This window comes from Lipotes vexillifer, unplaced genomic scaffold, assembly GCF_000442215.2.
Source record: "Lipotes vexillifer unplaced genomic scaffold, Lipotes_vexillifer_v1.1 scaffold863, whole genome shotgun sequence".
NCBI classification, from domain to species: Eukaryota; Metazoa; Chordata; class Mammalia; order Artiodactyla; family Lipotidae; genus Lipotes; species Lipotes vexillifer.
In genome coordinates this window covers 784,394-799,268 of record NW_006788168.1, presented here as the reverse complement: position 1 = coordinate 799,268, position 14,875 = coordinate 784,394, and the positions used below count along the sequence as shown (strand labels likewise).

General features: G+C 39.4%; 1 pseudogene; it reads right to left on the bottom strand.

Moving 5' to 3' along the window:
• Positions 1-11,231: 11,231 nt before the first annotated feature.
• LOC103071125 (40S ribosomal protein SA-like) lies at positions 11,232-12,631 on the bottom strand (annotated as a pseudogene).
• Positions 12,632-14,875: the final 2,244 nt, after the last annotated feature.

Here is a 14,875-nt window from a genome sequence, read left to right as displayed (position 1 = left end):
CGAATGAAATAGTAAAAATAGAGCAAGAGAAAAAATAGACCAAAGATAGTATAAAAATAGGTATAAATGTGACAAATTATATCATGAGAATAGAAAAACTTGATTCAACAATTATATACACTGTTTTTAAAAGCCAGATCTAAAACAAAGCATCTCAAAATATTACAGCTAAAAGGATGGGCAAAGGGGTATTAAATAAATGCAAACAACAAGAAAGCAGGAGTCACAATACTAATAATATATATAATACAATAAAATTCAAAGTAAATTTATTAAACAGAAGAATAAAGTTTATTTTATAATGAAGGATGTAATTCACACTGAAAATATAACTCTCAGAAAAACTCTTTATGTGTTAGTTTTTATTGCTGCATAACACATTACTACAAACTTAATGGCCATTACTATCTCTAGTTTATGCAGTCTGAAGTCTGAGCATGATGTATTTGAGTGCTCTGGTCAGGGTCTCACAGACCGAAATCAAATCAAGATGCCAGTCAGTCTGTGTTCTCATCTAGTGTTCATCTAAGGCTTGGGGTCCTCTTCCAAGCTCATTCAGGTTATTAGTAGAATTCAATTCCTTGAGGTTGTAAGACTGAGGTTCTCTTACTGGATATTGTCTTCTTGAGTTAATTTTGGCAATCTATCTTTTCTAGGAAATAATCCATTTCTTCTGGGTTTTCAAATTTGTTGGAATGAAATTGAACATCGTATTCTATTTTTTTGTTTCACTATTATAAATTATATGTTCTTTCCCATTCTTAATGTCCTATAGCTGTAATTTCTTCTTTTTTCTTAATTAACATTGCCAGAATTTTATGTATTGTTTTTTCTTCAAAGAACTAGTTATTGGATTTGTTGACAAGTTTTACTATCATTCTACTTTCTAATCTTTTAATTTTTGATGACTAGCTCATTCCTTTTTATTGTTTTACTCTTATAAATAATCCTACAGGAAATATGCTTGACTTGCATCTTTTTACCCTAGTGCTCTTATGTCTATAAGGTAGATTCCTAAAAGGGGGATTAAAGAGTCACAAGTCTGATATTTTTTAATGTTGATGGATGCTGCCAAATTGTCCTTTTAAAAAGTTGTGCAGACTTACACTTCCACAAACTGTGAGTGAACCTGTTTCTCCATACCTCATCAACACTGGGTACCATCAGTCTTAGTAATGTTTCCAGTCCAATAGGCAAAAACATGATACGGCCTATTTATGCACGGAGCTGATGGGGTAGGAGTGGGGCAGGCTAGTGTATAAAAAGCAGGTATGTTATCATGGTTAGCTAGTGAGAATAAACTGAGCCAGGTTATTAAATTTAGAAAAGAGTATACAGGTCAACAAAACTCTATGATAAGAGAAAATGGAGAAGAAACCAGCAGAATTGTGGAATTTTTCATTCTTTTGACCGCAAGAGTGAGGGGGACCAAGAACAGAGTGGGCACTGGATGAAGTTGATTTGAAGTTTCAGTTAATGTCCTACATGTTACAACTCCAGACTGGCCTGGTAGGGGACCCCGCTTTATCATAATGATAAGAAAAAATCATGTAAATAAAGTAAATAATAACGGGGTCTTGGAGGGAGCTCAGGAGGAAGCGTGGTAGGATGTGCCAAGGTCAAGGAGGAAATTCCAAGGGGAGAATCTGAGGAAGATGAGGACTAAATTGACCTGGGCGCTCAAAAGGTTCCGTGGCTTTTCCCCCTGGATTGGTTGCTTCCGGTGTTGTTAAATAAAGGAGAAGCTGACAGAGGCAAATCAATTCTTTTCACGTTCATTATGATGTACCAACACTCGAGAGCTTAAAATATTTGTTCTTTGTCTTTCTTAACAGTTTTCCATTGCTGACTGGACCAAAGCCAAACTCAGCCTCCTTCCTTGACCTTTATGCAAATCCTAACACTTTGCAACATCTCACCAGGGCTCTCTCTTTCTGGCCTCTTTCCTCCCTTGTGTCATAGTCATTTTCTTCATACACCCTACTTATTTTCAGCTTTTTATCTCATGCTATACATACCTAAAAAGCTGTCACCTCACCCCCAATGCTTCATATTTCACAAGTAAAATCTAATGCTAACCTAAAATAGTCTTTCCTTTTACTGGAATTTCCTGGGCTCTATGTGTATATGTAACTCAAAGCTAGTCAACAACATACATAACGTGAAGCTAGTCAACAGTCCTTGGTTTCTGTTAGGATAAAACGGAGAAGATTGGATGGATGACTTTTAAGATTCTCAGATTCTGAAGGCGGGTTTGGGGGGTGTGGTGGTTCTTAGCTTTGGAAATTCCTCCACCTACTGGTTGTCTGAAGTCAGTTTATGCTGAGATTGATGTTGCTTTATGAGTCCGCCCATTTTCAAGAAGAGCATGTGCCTCTAGTGAATGCTGACACATTTATAAATCACTTTGAATTCTTAAAAAAGTCTGTTTTGAAGAAAATGTATTCTTATAATATACAATATTTTTAAACAGATGATAAATTCCTTAATGCTCTTTGACAACCACTGGCGGACAGAAAAACATATGGCAACTCACTCCAAGTTTGGCTAGAGTCAGAAAAGATGCCTTATTTTATGTGTATTTCTAAAAGTTAGAAATCAAATTATCTTAAAATTTAATCTTTTATTTGGTGCATTGGACATCTTTTCAGATGAAACCTATGGCAGTGGTTATACTTTTTCTTTCAAATTGTTTTCTATCAATGTATCAGATCAGACAAACCTTTATTCTAAAGTACACTTTAAAAAGCAATTTGTCATCAGGTGTGGGTTTGTCAATATTACTAATAAGAACAGTTGAAATATGTTGATAAGCTAAATATCACTAAAAATTAGAGAAATCAACACTAAAACCACAGATTCATAGCTGCCTGATTTTTAGGAACTCTCTTTTCAGTTATCTTAGCAAAACAGAGCTTCAAACATGGCTTAAAATTATTAGCTATTTCCCTAACACCTTCTCTTCCAAAATAAACTCCCAGAAGTTTAGTATACAATTACTATGTCTGCTTCCTCACCTTCCATTCCCTCTTCAATCAGCCTTTCACCCTTCACCTCAAGAAACTACTCAGGTAAAGCCATCAGTGACCTCTTAATGGCTGAATCCAATTAAGGTTCTTTAGTTAGAAGGATCATAAACCAGCACTTGCTAACTTCCACGTCAGAGGAACTTACTGGAAGGATATCACAGTCTCTGAAATTAAAGAAAAATGTGTAGGTAGCAAGAGCTAATCAACCATCTTATCAGGGATCTCTCCGGGATCACTTGGTTCAAGTTTCCAAGTCCCAGGTCAGCACGTCCAATTTGATGAGATTGGGTCACACACCAATCCCATGGCTTGGAATGACAGAGCAGAATGCCCTGAAAGTTCTACCACAGCTGCACATGTTGAGAGAAGGGTTATTCAGTAAGAGGAAATTGGGGTGCTCTTATCAAAAGAGGGAAAATGAGGTAGGATGGTCAAAAAAGAAAAATGCCCACCACAGTTTTCACCCTCCTTAATTTATTTATGGTTTTGACACCAGGTAGAGTCCTTTTTTTTTTTTTTTTTTTTTTTAACATCTTTATTGGGGTATAATTGCTTTACAATGGTGTGTTAGTTTCTGCTTTATAACAGAGTGAATCAGTTATACATATACATATGTTCCCATATCTCTTCCCTCTTTGTCTCCCTCCCTCCCACCCTCCCTATCCCAGCCCTCCAGGCAGTCACAAAGCACCAAGCTGGTATCCCTGTGCCATGCGGCTGCTTCCCACTGGCTATCTACCTTATGTTTGTTAGTATATATATATATGTCCATGTCTCTCTCTCACCCTATCACAGCTCACCCTTCCCCCTCCCCATATTCGCAAGTCCGTTCTCCAGTAGTCTATGTCTTTATTCCTGTTTTACCCCTAGGTTCTTCATAACATTTTTTTTTCTTAAATTCCATATATATGTGTTAGCATACGGTATTTGTCTTTCTCTTTATGACTTACTTCACTCTGTATGACAGACTCTAGGTCTATCCACCTCATTACAAATAGCTCAATTTCGTTTCTTTTTTATGGCTGAGTAATATTCCATTGTATATATGTGCCGCATCTTCTTTATCCATTCATCTGACGATGGGCACTTAGGTTGTTTCCATCTCCGGGCTATTGTAAATAGAGCTGCAATGAACATTTTGGTACATGACTCTTTTTGAATTTTGGTTTCCTCAGGGTATAGAGTCCTTTTTTATGGAAAATCTTTCCCGGCACTCAATCCTAGTTTCCTTTCCACCTCACTGGCTATTCTTCTCAGTCTTTTTGTCTTCTTCCATATTTCCCTGGTATTTGTCCTTGGTTTTCTTTTCATTTCATAGAGTTTTCCATCTAGTCGTCACTCCAAGGACCACCTGTAAATGGTTATGACTCCTCAATCTGTAGCTTTACAGACACAATATATTCAACAGCCAGTACCCCTCGGCTATCTCACAGGCACCTTACTGCTCCTCCCTTCCGCCATCTTGCACTTCCTTCTGCCATCTCTCATTTCCATGAAGGGCATCACAGCCCATTCACTCAGGCATCCAAGTCAGAAACTATGTGATGCTTCTCTCTCTATCTCCCCAGATCCATTCAGTCACCAAATTTAGCAAATTGGGCTTCCTTAATTTCACTCCAATGCCCCCCTTCCTTTACAGCCCCATCACTAGTGACTTGGTTCAAGGTTCTCTTCATCTTATCTAGACTATGGCCTCCCAGCTGGAGTCCCAGTCTCCAATTTGACACCTCTCCACCCCATCTTCCACACGACTACCAGAGAGATATTTGTAAAAGACAAATATGACCAGGTTTATCTCCCTGATTAAAAGTCTTCAACAGCTCACACAGAACCAAGATGGCAGAGTAGAAGGACGTGCTCTCACTCCCTTTTGCAAGAACGCCACAGTCACGGCTAGCTGCTGGACAATCATCGACAGGAGGACACTGGAGCTCACCAGAAAGGGTACCCCACATCCAAAGACAAAGGAGAAGCCACAATGAGACGGTAGGAGGGGCGCAATCACAGTAAAATCAAATCCTATAACCAATGGATAAAGAAGTTGTGGTACATATATACAATGGAATATTACTCAGCCATAAAAAGGAACAAAATTGGGTCATTTGTTGAGATGTGGATGGATATAAAGACTGTCATACAGAGTGAAGTAAGTCAGAAAGAGGAAAACAAATATCGTATATTAACGCATGTATGTGGAACCTAGAAAAATGGTACAGATGAACCGGTTTGCAGGGCAGAAGTTGAGACACAGATGTAGAGAACAAACGTATGGACACCAAGGGGGGGGAAGCCGTGGGGGGGTGGGGATGGTGGTGTGATGAATTGGGCGATTGGCATTGACTTGTATACACTGATGTGTATAAAATTGATGACTAATAAGAACCTACTGTATAAAAAAGTAAATAAAATAAAATGTAAAAATTTTTAAAAAAGGATAATAAGGGAATATTATGAAAAGTAAAGCATTAGGCTAATAAATTCAACAACTTAGAAAAAAATGGACAAATTCCTTGAAAAACACAACTTACCAAAACGAATAAAATGAATTAGAAAACTTGAATATCTACTAAAGATATTAATTCATTATCAAAAACCTTCCCCAAAGACAACTCCAAGCCCAGATCATTTTGCTGATGAATTCTATCAGATACTCTGCAAAATTCTATCAGACACAATACCAAAGAAGATAAAGGAATAGCTAACAAGCCCACAAAAATATGTGTGATATAATTAGTCTTCAGGGAAATGCAGATCAAAATCCTATGAGGTGATATTACTTCATACACATAGGAATGGTTAAATGTAAAAAGGCATTGTGACATCAAATGCTGGCAAGTATCTGGAGCCACCAGCACTTTCATACATTGCTTGTGCACTACCTGCCCCTTTGGAAAACCTTCTGGCACTTTCTTACAAAGTTAAAAATAAACCTATTCTATGACCCATAAATTCCACTTCTGAGTATTTGCCCAAGATAAATGAAAACATATGATCATGAAAATACTTACACAAGAATGTCTACAGGAGCTTTTTTTTTTTTTTTTTTTTTGAGGTACGCGGGCCTCTCACTGTTGTGGCCTCTCCCGTTGCGGAGCACAGGCTCCGGAAGCACAGGCTCAGTGGCCATGGCTCACGGGCCCAGCCGCTCCACAGCATGTGGGATCTTCCCGGACCAGGTCACGAACCCGTGTCCCCTGCATCGACAGGCGGACTCTCAGCCACTGCACCACCAGGGAAGCCCTACAGTAGCTTTTTAAAAATTGGGTACAAACTTTCAGTTATAAGATAAATACATTCTGAGGATCTAATGTACAGCATGGTAACTATAGTTAATAATATGGAATTGTACGCTTGAAATTTGCTGAGAGTAGACTGTATGTGTTCTCAGCACACACACGAGAAAGAGTTAACTATGTGAGCTGATGGCTGTTAATTGACTTGAATTTGGTAATCATTTCACAATGCATATGTACATCAAATCATCAAGTTATACACTTTAAGTATAAAAATTTTATTTGTCAATTACTCCTCCATAAAGGTGAAAAAAATAAATAAAAATTAATAGTTCCAATTTGGAAACAAATGAATGTCCTTCAACAAGAAATTAGAAAAAATACAGTTTATTTGTACATTGGAATGGTGCTTAGCAACAGAAAGGGAACAAATTACTAATAAATCACAACGCTGATGAATCTCACAGACATCATTTTGATGGAAGAAAACAAGATACAAAATGTTATTCCATTTGCGTGAAGTTCAAGAACAAGCAAAAGTAAACCTATGTTGGTTTGCCTCTCTGGTCACGGAGGATTGACTGAGAAGGGGCATGAGCTACAGTTTGCTGGAAAACTGGCTCTCGGGGGCAGGGGGGCATGGGGCAATCTCTGGTTTGTAGTATTTGCTGATTTCCCATCATGGCCCTCTTTAAGATAACCACAGGATATGGGGATGAGATGTCTGGAATTGCCTGTGTGGGAGCTATCTCCTGCACACCACTGGACCCAGGAGACTTTTCTGGGTTGAAATGCTTTGTACTTTGACTGGGGTGGTAGTTACTTTGGTGTACACAGTTGCCCAAACTCACCGCACTGTATAATAAAGATCTGCATATTTCACTGTAAAAAAAAAAAAAAAAGTCTTCAACAGCTTCTGTTGTCTACAGGATAAAGTCCAAACTCCCTCCTAAGGGATAAAAGCCCTTCATAATCCAGCCCGTCCCTACTTTTCCAGATTTACCTTTACTCCAGACCATAGTATCAGCTTAGCTCTCTGCACGATTTTAGCCTTGTTCCTCTCTCCCTGGAGTAACCTTCCCTACTATGTCCTTATAATAAATAACTTTATGACTCAACTCAGCTCAAAATCACCTCCTATATAAAGCCCTCTGGATCCACACTTCTTGCAGGTAGAACAGACAGCTGTGCAAGACTAGAGTTCTAGAGATTTGCTGTACAACATCGGGCTTATAGTTAACAATATCGTATCGTACACTTACAATGTTCAGAGGGTAGATCTCACGTTAAGTGTTCTTAACACACACACACACGCACACACACACACACAGACGCTGTCACTACACAACCAAACACTAGCTGTTCTCCTCTCCCTCTGCTCCCAAACCTCAGATGTCAGAGTAAGAAGGGTTAGGTAAAGATATAAAGCCTATTTTCTGTGATCTTGTTACATATTAACTAAAAATTTCAAATGTGTTTAAAGTAAAATTTTCTAGTTTGGATCTGGAATTCAAAATATTTAATAACAATTACAGAAGAAGAAATAAAATGGCCCCCTTGATACTTTATGTGTATAACTCTGTGCTGCCTTCTAATGCAGTTATATTGTTGAGGTTTCCACATGCGTGATCTGTACAGAGACCTGGTCACCTTGGGTGGGGATTCATCTTTTCCAGCATGGATCACCTCGGGAAGAGGATTTGCTGGACTCGGGTAAGGTATCAAAGACTCTGTCTTTCTCTTGACTGATTATCTGGATTTAGAGGCAGATATAACATTTCCTATAACTGTGTAGGAAATGAATTGGAGCAGGTCAAGACTAGAGAACCCTGGAGGCCGGGAGGCCATTATAGGCAGTGTTGTAGCGTCTGCACTAAAATTGATGATGGGAATTCCCTGGCGGTCCAGTGGTTAGGACTCAGTGCTTTCACTGCCTGGGCCAGGTTCGATCCCTGGTGGGGGAACTAAGACCCCACCACACTCTATGAGGCTCGGCCAAAAAAATAACATTGATGATAACCTGCTTTACAGTAATACAGAGATGAATTCATTGGAGAATTTCAAAATAAATGTTTTTTGATTAAGTGATAAAGTCCCACAGTTCAAGCACCCTCTCACCCTTTTCCTTATAACCTAGTTTCCATCCCCCTCAGTAGATTACCATATCATTTCCTATTTGTCCTTCCAGAGGTTTTGTCAGCATACATAAAGTCATTGCATTATATAAATAAATAAATAAATAAATAAATAAACATATATATATATATATATATATATATATATATAATTTTGTTCCTTTCTTATTTTACACAAATGACAGCACACCACACATGCTATTTTGCACCTTGTTTTTGCAACTTAATCTGGAGATATGGGTATAATTTACCTGGGGGACATCAGTGCATGAAGAGTTTCCTCATTTTTATTATAGCTACATAGCATTGTATAGAATAGCTGCATCACTGTAGATTTTACCAGTCCCCATTGATGGACATTTAGTTTCCAATCAATGATGCTACAACCTTGTATATGTCATTTTGTCTGCATGCAAATAACTGTAGGGTACATTGCTATAAGTGAAAATCCTGAGTTAGAGGGTATATGCATTTCTAATTATGACCAATATTGTTAAATTGTCCTATACCGAGATTTTACCAACTCACACCGCCAACAAACTTTAGCGTGCAACTGGAGGTCTTATTAAAACACAGCTTGGTGGGGCCCGGGCCCAGAGTCTCTGATTCAGAAGGTCTGACGTGGGACCCAAGAATTTGCATTTCTAACAAGTTCCCAGGTGGTGTTGCTATTGTTTGCTGGTCCAGGAACCAGACTTTGAAAACCACTGTAACAAAATGACTGGGCTGCCACTGCACCATGGAACTATCCTCTCAAAGTCAGCAACGTCTTCGTCAATGTCGTGGTCTTTTCTCCATCTTCCTTTTCCTCGACTTTTCTCCTATATTTTAAACGTTTTCCTTTTTTTGAATCTTCTCTTCCTATTTGACTCTGTTAATGTTCTTTCCTGCTGCTGTTGTCTTGTGACTTCCCTGCCACTTAATTGGTCCAGGCTCCATTTATCGACCCACAACTTTCCACCCCTAGAAATCTCACTCCTTCTCAAGACTAGGAACACAGAGAGAAAGTAAAGGCTGAAACAATCTTTTGATCCTAACAGGAGTGCTTCCGTTGCTGAGAGAATCCAGATCCTGATGACATTACTTGAATCCTCTCTATTTAGCCATACCTGAAGCCAGCCCCTCCCTTCACTTTTTCTTTCTTTGCCCTCAGAGGAATAGATATACATAGTTTAAAAAAATCAAACTGTAGAAGAAAACTGGGATACTCTGCCCCACATTTCCCCACTGCAGACCCCATTCTGCTCCCTGGAAGCAGGCTTGTTGCTGTGCAGAGAGTGCACTGCATAACCCTTGCAGGTGTATTTACAGCACAGACATTATTTTCTTGCAAATGGCAGTGATTTTTTGTCCGTTTGTTTGTTTTGTTTGTTTTTCCTTTTTGGCCGCGCTGCGTGGCATGCAGAACTTCCCCAACCAGGGATCGAATCCCCAGCCCCCCTGGAGTCTTAACCACTGGACCACAAGGGAAGTCCGATAGTGTTTTTGGTTTTGCTTTTACAAAATCAAGGTATTAAAATAACTTTCTTACAGGTTTATGTGTCTCGGAGAAGGGGAGCCTTCATTTAGTTTCCACGAAGGTGACCCTATATACCTTCCATTCTTTTAGCTATTTCATCTGACGTTTGCTTCTGTATATCTGTTTTTGAAAATTTTTTTTGCAGTATAGTTGATTTGCAGTGTTGTGTTAATTACTACTGTACAGCAAAGTGATTCAGTTATACATATATCTACATTCCTTTTTTATATTCTTTTCCATTATGGTTTATCGTAGGATATTGAATATAGTTCTCTGTGCTATAGAGTTGGACCTTGTCATTTATCCATTCTACATATAAAAGCTTACATCTGCTCACCCCAACCTCCCACTCCATCCCTCCTCCAATCCCCTCCCACTTGGCAACCACCAGTCTGATGATTCTGTTTCTGTTTTGTAGACAGGTTCATTTGTGGCATATTTTAGATTCCACTTATAAGTGATAACATATGGTATTTGTCCTCTTTCTGACTTACTTCATTTTAGTATGATAATCTCTAGGTCCAACCATGTTGCTGCAAATGGCATTATTATGTTCTTTTTTATGGCTAAGTAATATTCCATTGTATATATATACCACATCTTCTTTATCCATTCATCTGTTGATGGACATTTAGGTTGTTTCCATGTCTTAGCTATTGTGAGTAGTGCTGCCATGAACATAAGGGTGCATGTATCTTTTTGAATTATAGTTTTGTCTGGGTATATGCCCAGGAGTGGGATTGCTGGATCATATGGTAATTCTATGTTTAGTTTTCTGAGGAGCCTCCATACTGTTTTCCATAGTGGCTGTACCAACTTACATTCCCATCAACAATGTAGGAGGGTCCCCTTTTCTACACCCTCTACAGCCTTTGTTATTTATAGATTTTTAATGATGGCCATTCTGATTGGTGTGATGTGGTACCTCATTGCTTCCGTATTTCTAAAGAATATGTTTACTTTGATTTTTTTATATATCAGTTTTAGATGTCAACTATTGACTTGTATTAATAAGGAGATCAAGCATTTAGCCGACTTATCTCTTCCCCCACATCCTCTATTCTCTCTCTTCCTCTGTTCTCTCATAGTAAATACATCACAAATTTTGGTTAAAATAATAGTATTGATATTATTATGACTCTGTAAATATTATTCAATGATAAGCCAAGTAGCAATTATGATTAATGTTTCCTTTCCTGGGCCTTTTTTTTTTTTTTTTTTTTTTTGCTTTTCTGTTATTTAACTGTTTCTTTTCCATCACCCTTATTTCCATTTTCTATTTAAGAAATAGTCTTAAGCTGGTCTGTAGAACAGCTTAAGACCCCTCAGTGGTTGCTCCTTCCCATTCAGTGGTCTGAGTAGTGGGAGCTGCAGACCAGTCTTTGGTGGCCAGCTGAGCGCTCCAGTCCTCAGCAGGGAACTGCTGGACAGACACGGGGGCACCTGTGCTCCTTCAGACCGGTCTGTAACCTCAGGTCGAGTAGCAGTCAACACAGAATCTGGAGCGGTCCATTCCCCCTGAAATTCTCCCTGGGTCCCAGCCTTTTCAGCAGCAGCCTGCTCTTCCTTTTCACTCTCCTGCAGGATTTCTGCAGAAGTAGTGATCAGGCCTGACCTCCCAGGGGTGGTCACAGGAGACGGTGCCGTCCATGTGCAGAACTTCCTGAAACAGCATGCACTACATCAGGACAGCTGAGTGAGTTCTCCCGCTGGTGCGTGGTGCGGCCGTGTCCACACAGCACAGAGGAGTGTCTGTTATACAGAGCAGTGGTAGGCAGGTTAACATAAGACGCCTCTGTGAGAGGCTGGTGGTCAACCCTGGGATCAGTAACCACGAGAAGTCAGAAAGCCACTCGCATCTGGCCAGTGAAAGTCCCAGGAGTGAAGCAGCCAGGAAGAGGAGTGGCTCCAGTGGCAGCAGCAAACTTCAGCACAGCTCACTGGCCTGTATTCCTCGAGTATTTCACGTGACACTGACATCAGCCAGGTTTTCAATGGCAGCAACAGCAAAAGCTGCCAGGAGAAGCTTCTCCCAGGTTCTCTTCAGATTTATGATGTAGATGTCATCACTTTTTGCAGATATGAAACCATAGGTAATCATGAGTTAAATACATTTCATCTGCCTTCACTAATCAAGGTTATTTTAATTGCAGGTCCTCCAAGCAGCAGGTAGCCTAACTTGGAACTTGGAGTCAGCTGTGTCTAGTTCCATCTGAGCTGATTAAACCTGGTTAGGACCACCCACCCTCCAACAGGGCATGCACGAGTGCCCACTCGGTGACCTTTGACATCAGAGGGCTGAAGGCTCCACCCTCAGATTGTGCTGAGTGCCTCCTCATTGGAACGTGGGGAGGCCTGTAGCTTATTACACCTGCGCAGAACGACGATTACCGCACCTTTTTCCAGTCACCTTTCCCCACTCTCCCCACACCTCAGACGGCCCTGCTCCCCTTCAGGGAGGCGGTTTTGAGATTTGTCCGCCCATATCCTCGTATCCTCACTTGGTTGCCCTGTGAATAAACCCTCTCTAGGCTGCAAACTGCAGTGTCTCAGCGTTTCGGCTTGCTGCACATCCCGCAAAATGAACCCGATTCGGAAACAGATGCTGTATTCCATTTGGAAGTCAAGGTTGATGCCACCAAGGTAGGTTCCTGCTGCAAGGAATTTGAGGACACCCTCCTCCTTCATTTTCAGGCTGTCGGGGGCTCTGGACATTGTGATAGTTTCCTTTTGAGTTAAGATGGGAACTCAGAACAATGCCATATGGACCCCTTTTTGGGTAACACAGAAAGGCTTGCTTTTCCCGGTATTAATGATTGCCTTTCTTTTAAAAATTTGCTTGGTTTTCTGTATACCTATCCAACTATTTTTTTAATTGTCAAATACTCATCAATATTATTCTCTGCAATTCATATTTATAGATTTCACTTTTGTTTGGGGGACTAATAGGTTTGTTTGGGGGACTTCTTTCTACACTTATTTTTATATACTAATAGGTTTCAGGTGAGAGTGATAAGCTGGTAAACCAAACTTTTTGCTCTTGGGCCTCCAAATGGCAACATATAGAAGGCTTTCTCTGGGACCATTCAGTTTCTCAAAAGAATAATACTCCAATATCTAGTTTAGGAGGCATGGCTTTGGCTGATGGAATTTCAAAAAGAGGAATGGGAAAAAAAATGGGGGATAAGGAGTCACTATTCAGCATACAGATTTTTACTCATCAGCTTCCTGTAAGCACTTTCCACTTCCCAAAGTACCTTATACCTCCAAGTTCTGAGCCTCTCCTCAAATCAATGACCTACTGTCTTGCAAATCTGCAGCCACCTTGTCGGTTTATAACTATTCCTTTGTTTCACTTCAGTGGGTGTTTTGGAAAGAAAATGAGTGAATGTGGTCAATTCACTATGCTTCTCCAGACTCTCTTTCTCAAATTCATTTAACTCAGGAATTATATTCTTTCAGGATCTAATTTACTCAAAGTCATTTCTTTTTGCATCTCATTCCTTGCTTTTGAGTTCCATTTCCCTCTTACTAAAGTATATACCCTTTAGAGTTTAGGTGTTTGAGTGAAAAATTCTCCATTTTTGTCACTTTCATTAACAGCTTGGTTAAAATGTTTCATTACATCTTGGTTAATAAACAGATGGTTGATACAAGGTGAACACACTTGTATTCACTTCCCAAATCAAGAGTTTTGTCAGTCACACCAGAAGCCTGTGTTCTCCATTACAATCACAAACCCCCTGCCTCCCCCAAAAGTAATCACTATCTTGACTTTGATAATCACCACTTTTAAAAATGTCTTTAAGTGTCTCTCTAGACACTATAATATAGTCTTACTCTTTAATTTGACGTCTTTTAAAAAATACTTAATTGAAGTATAGTTGATTTATAATGTGTTAATTTCTGCTGTACAGCAAAGTGATTCAGTTACACATATATATATTCTTTTTTGTATTCTTTTCCATTATGGTTTATCACAGGATATGGAATACAGTTCCCTATGCTATACAGACACTATTGTTTATCCATCCTACATACATAATAGTTTGCATCTGCTCGTCCCAAACTCCCATTCTTTCCCTCCCCTACACACCCTTCCCCTTGGCAACCACAAGGGGGAGTAGTATTCCATTGTGTATATGTACCACATCTTCGTCCACTCATCTGTCAATGGACATTTAGGTTGTTTCCATGTCTTGGCTATTGTGAACAGTGCTGCTAGGAACATTGGGGTGCATGTTTCTTTTTGAATTATAGCTATATGCCCAGGAGTGGAATTGCTGAATCATATGGTAACTCTATTTTTAGCCTTTTGAGGAACCTCCATACTGTTTTCCATAGTGGCTGCACCCATTTACATTCCCACCAACAGTATAGGAGGGTTTCCTTTTCCCTGCACCCTGTCCAGAATTTCATATATGTAGACTTTTTAATAATGGCCATTCTGACACTGTGAGATGGTACCTCCTTGTAGTTTTGATTTGCATTTCTCTAATAATTAGTGACGTTAAGCGTCTTTTCATGTGCCTGTTGGCCATCTGTATGTCTTCTTTGGAAAAATGTCTATTTAGGTTTTCTGCCCATTTTTTGATTGGGTTGTTTGTTTTTTGATAGTGAGTCATATGAACTCTTTTAATATTTTGGAAATTAAGCCCTTGTCAGTCGCATCATTTGCAAATATTTTCTCCCAGCCTGTAGGTTGTCTTTTCATTTAATTTATGGTTTCCTTTGCTGTGCAAAATCTTGTAAGTTTGATTAGGTCCCATTTTTAAAATTTTGTTTCTATTTCTATTGCCTTGGGAGACTGACCTAAGAAAATATTGGTACGATATATGTCAGAGAATGTTTTGCCTATGTTCTCTTCTAGGAGTTTTATGTGTCTTATATTTAAGTCTTTAAGCCATTTCGAGTTTATTTTTGTGTATGGTGGGAGGAGGGTGTGTTCTAACGTCATTG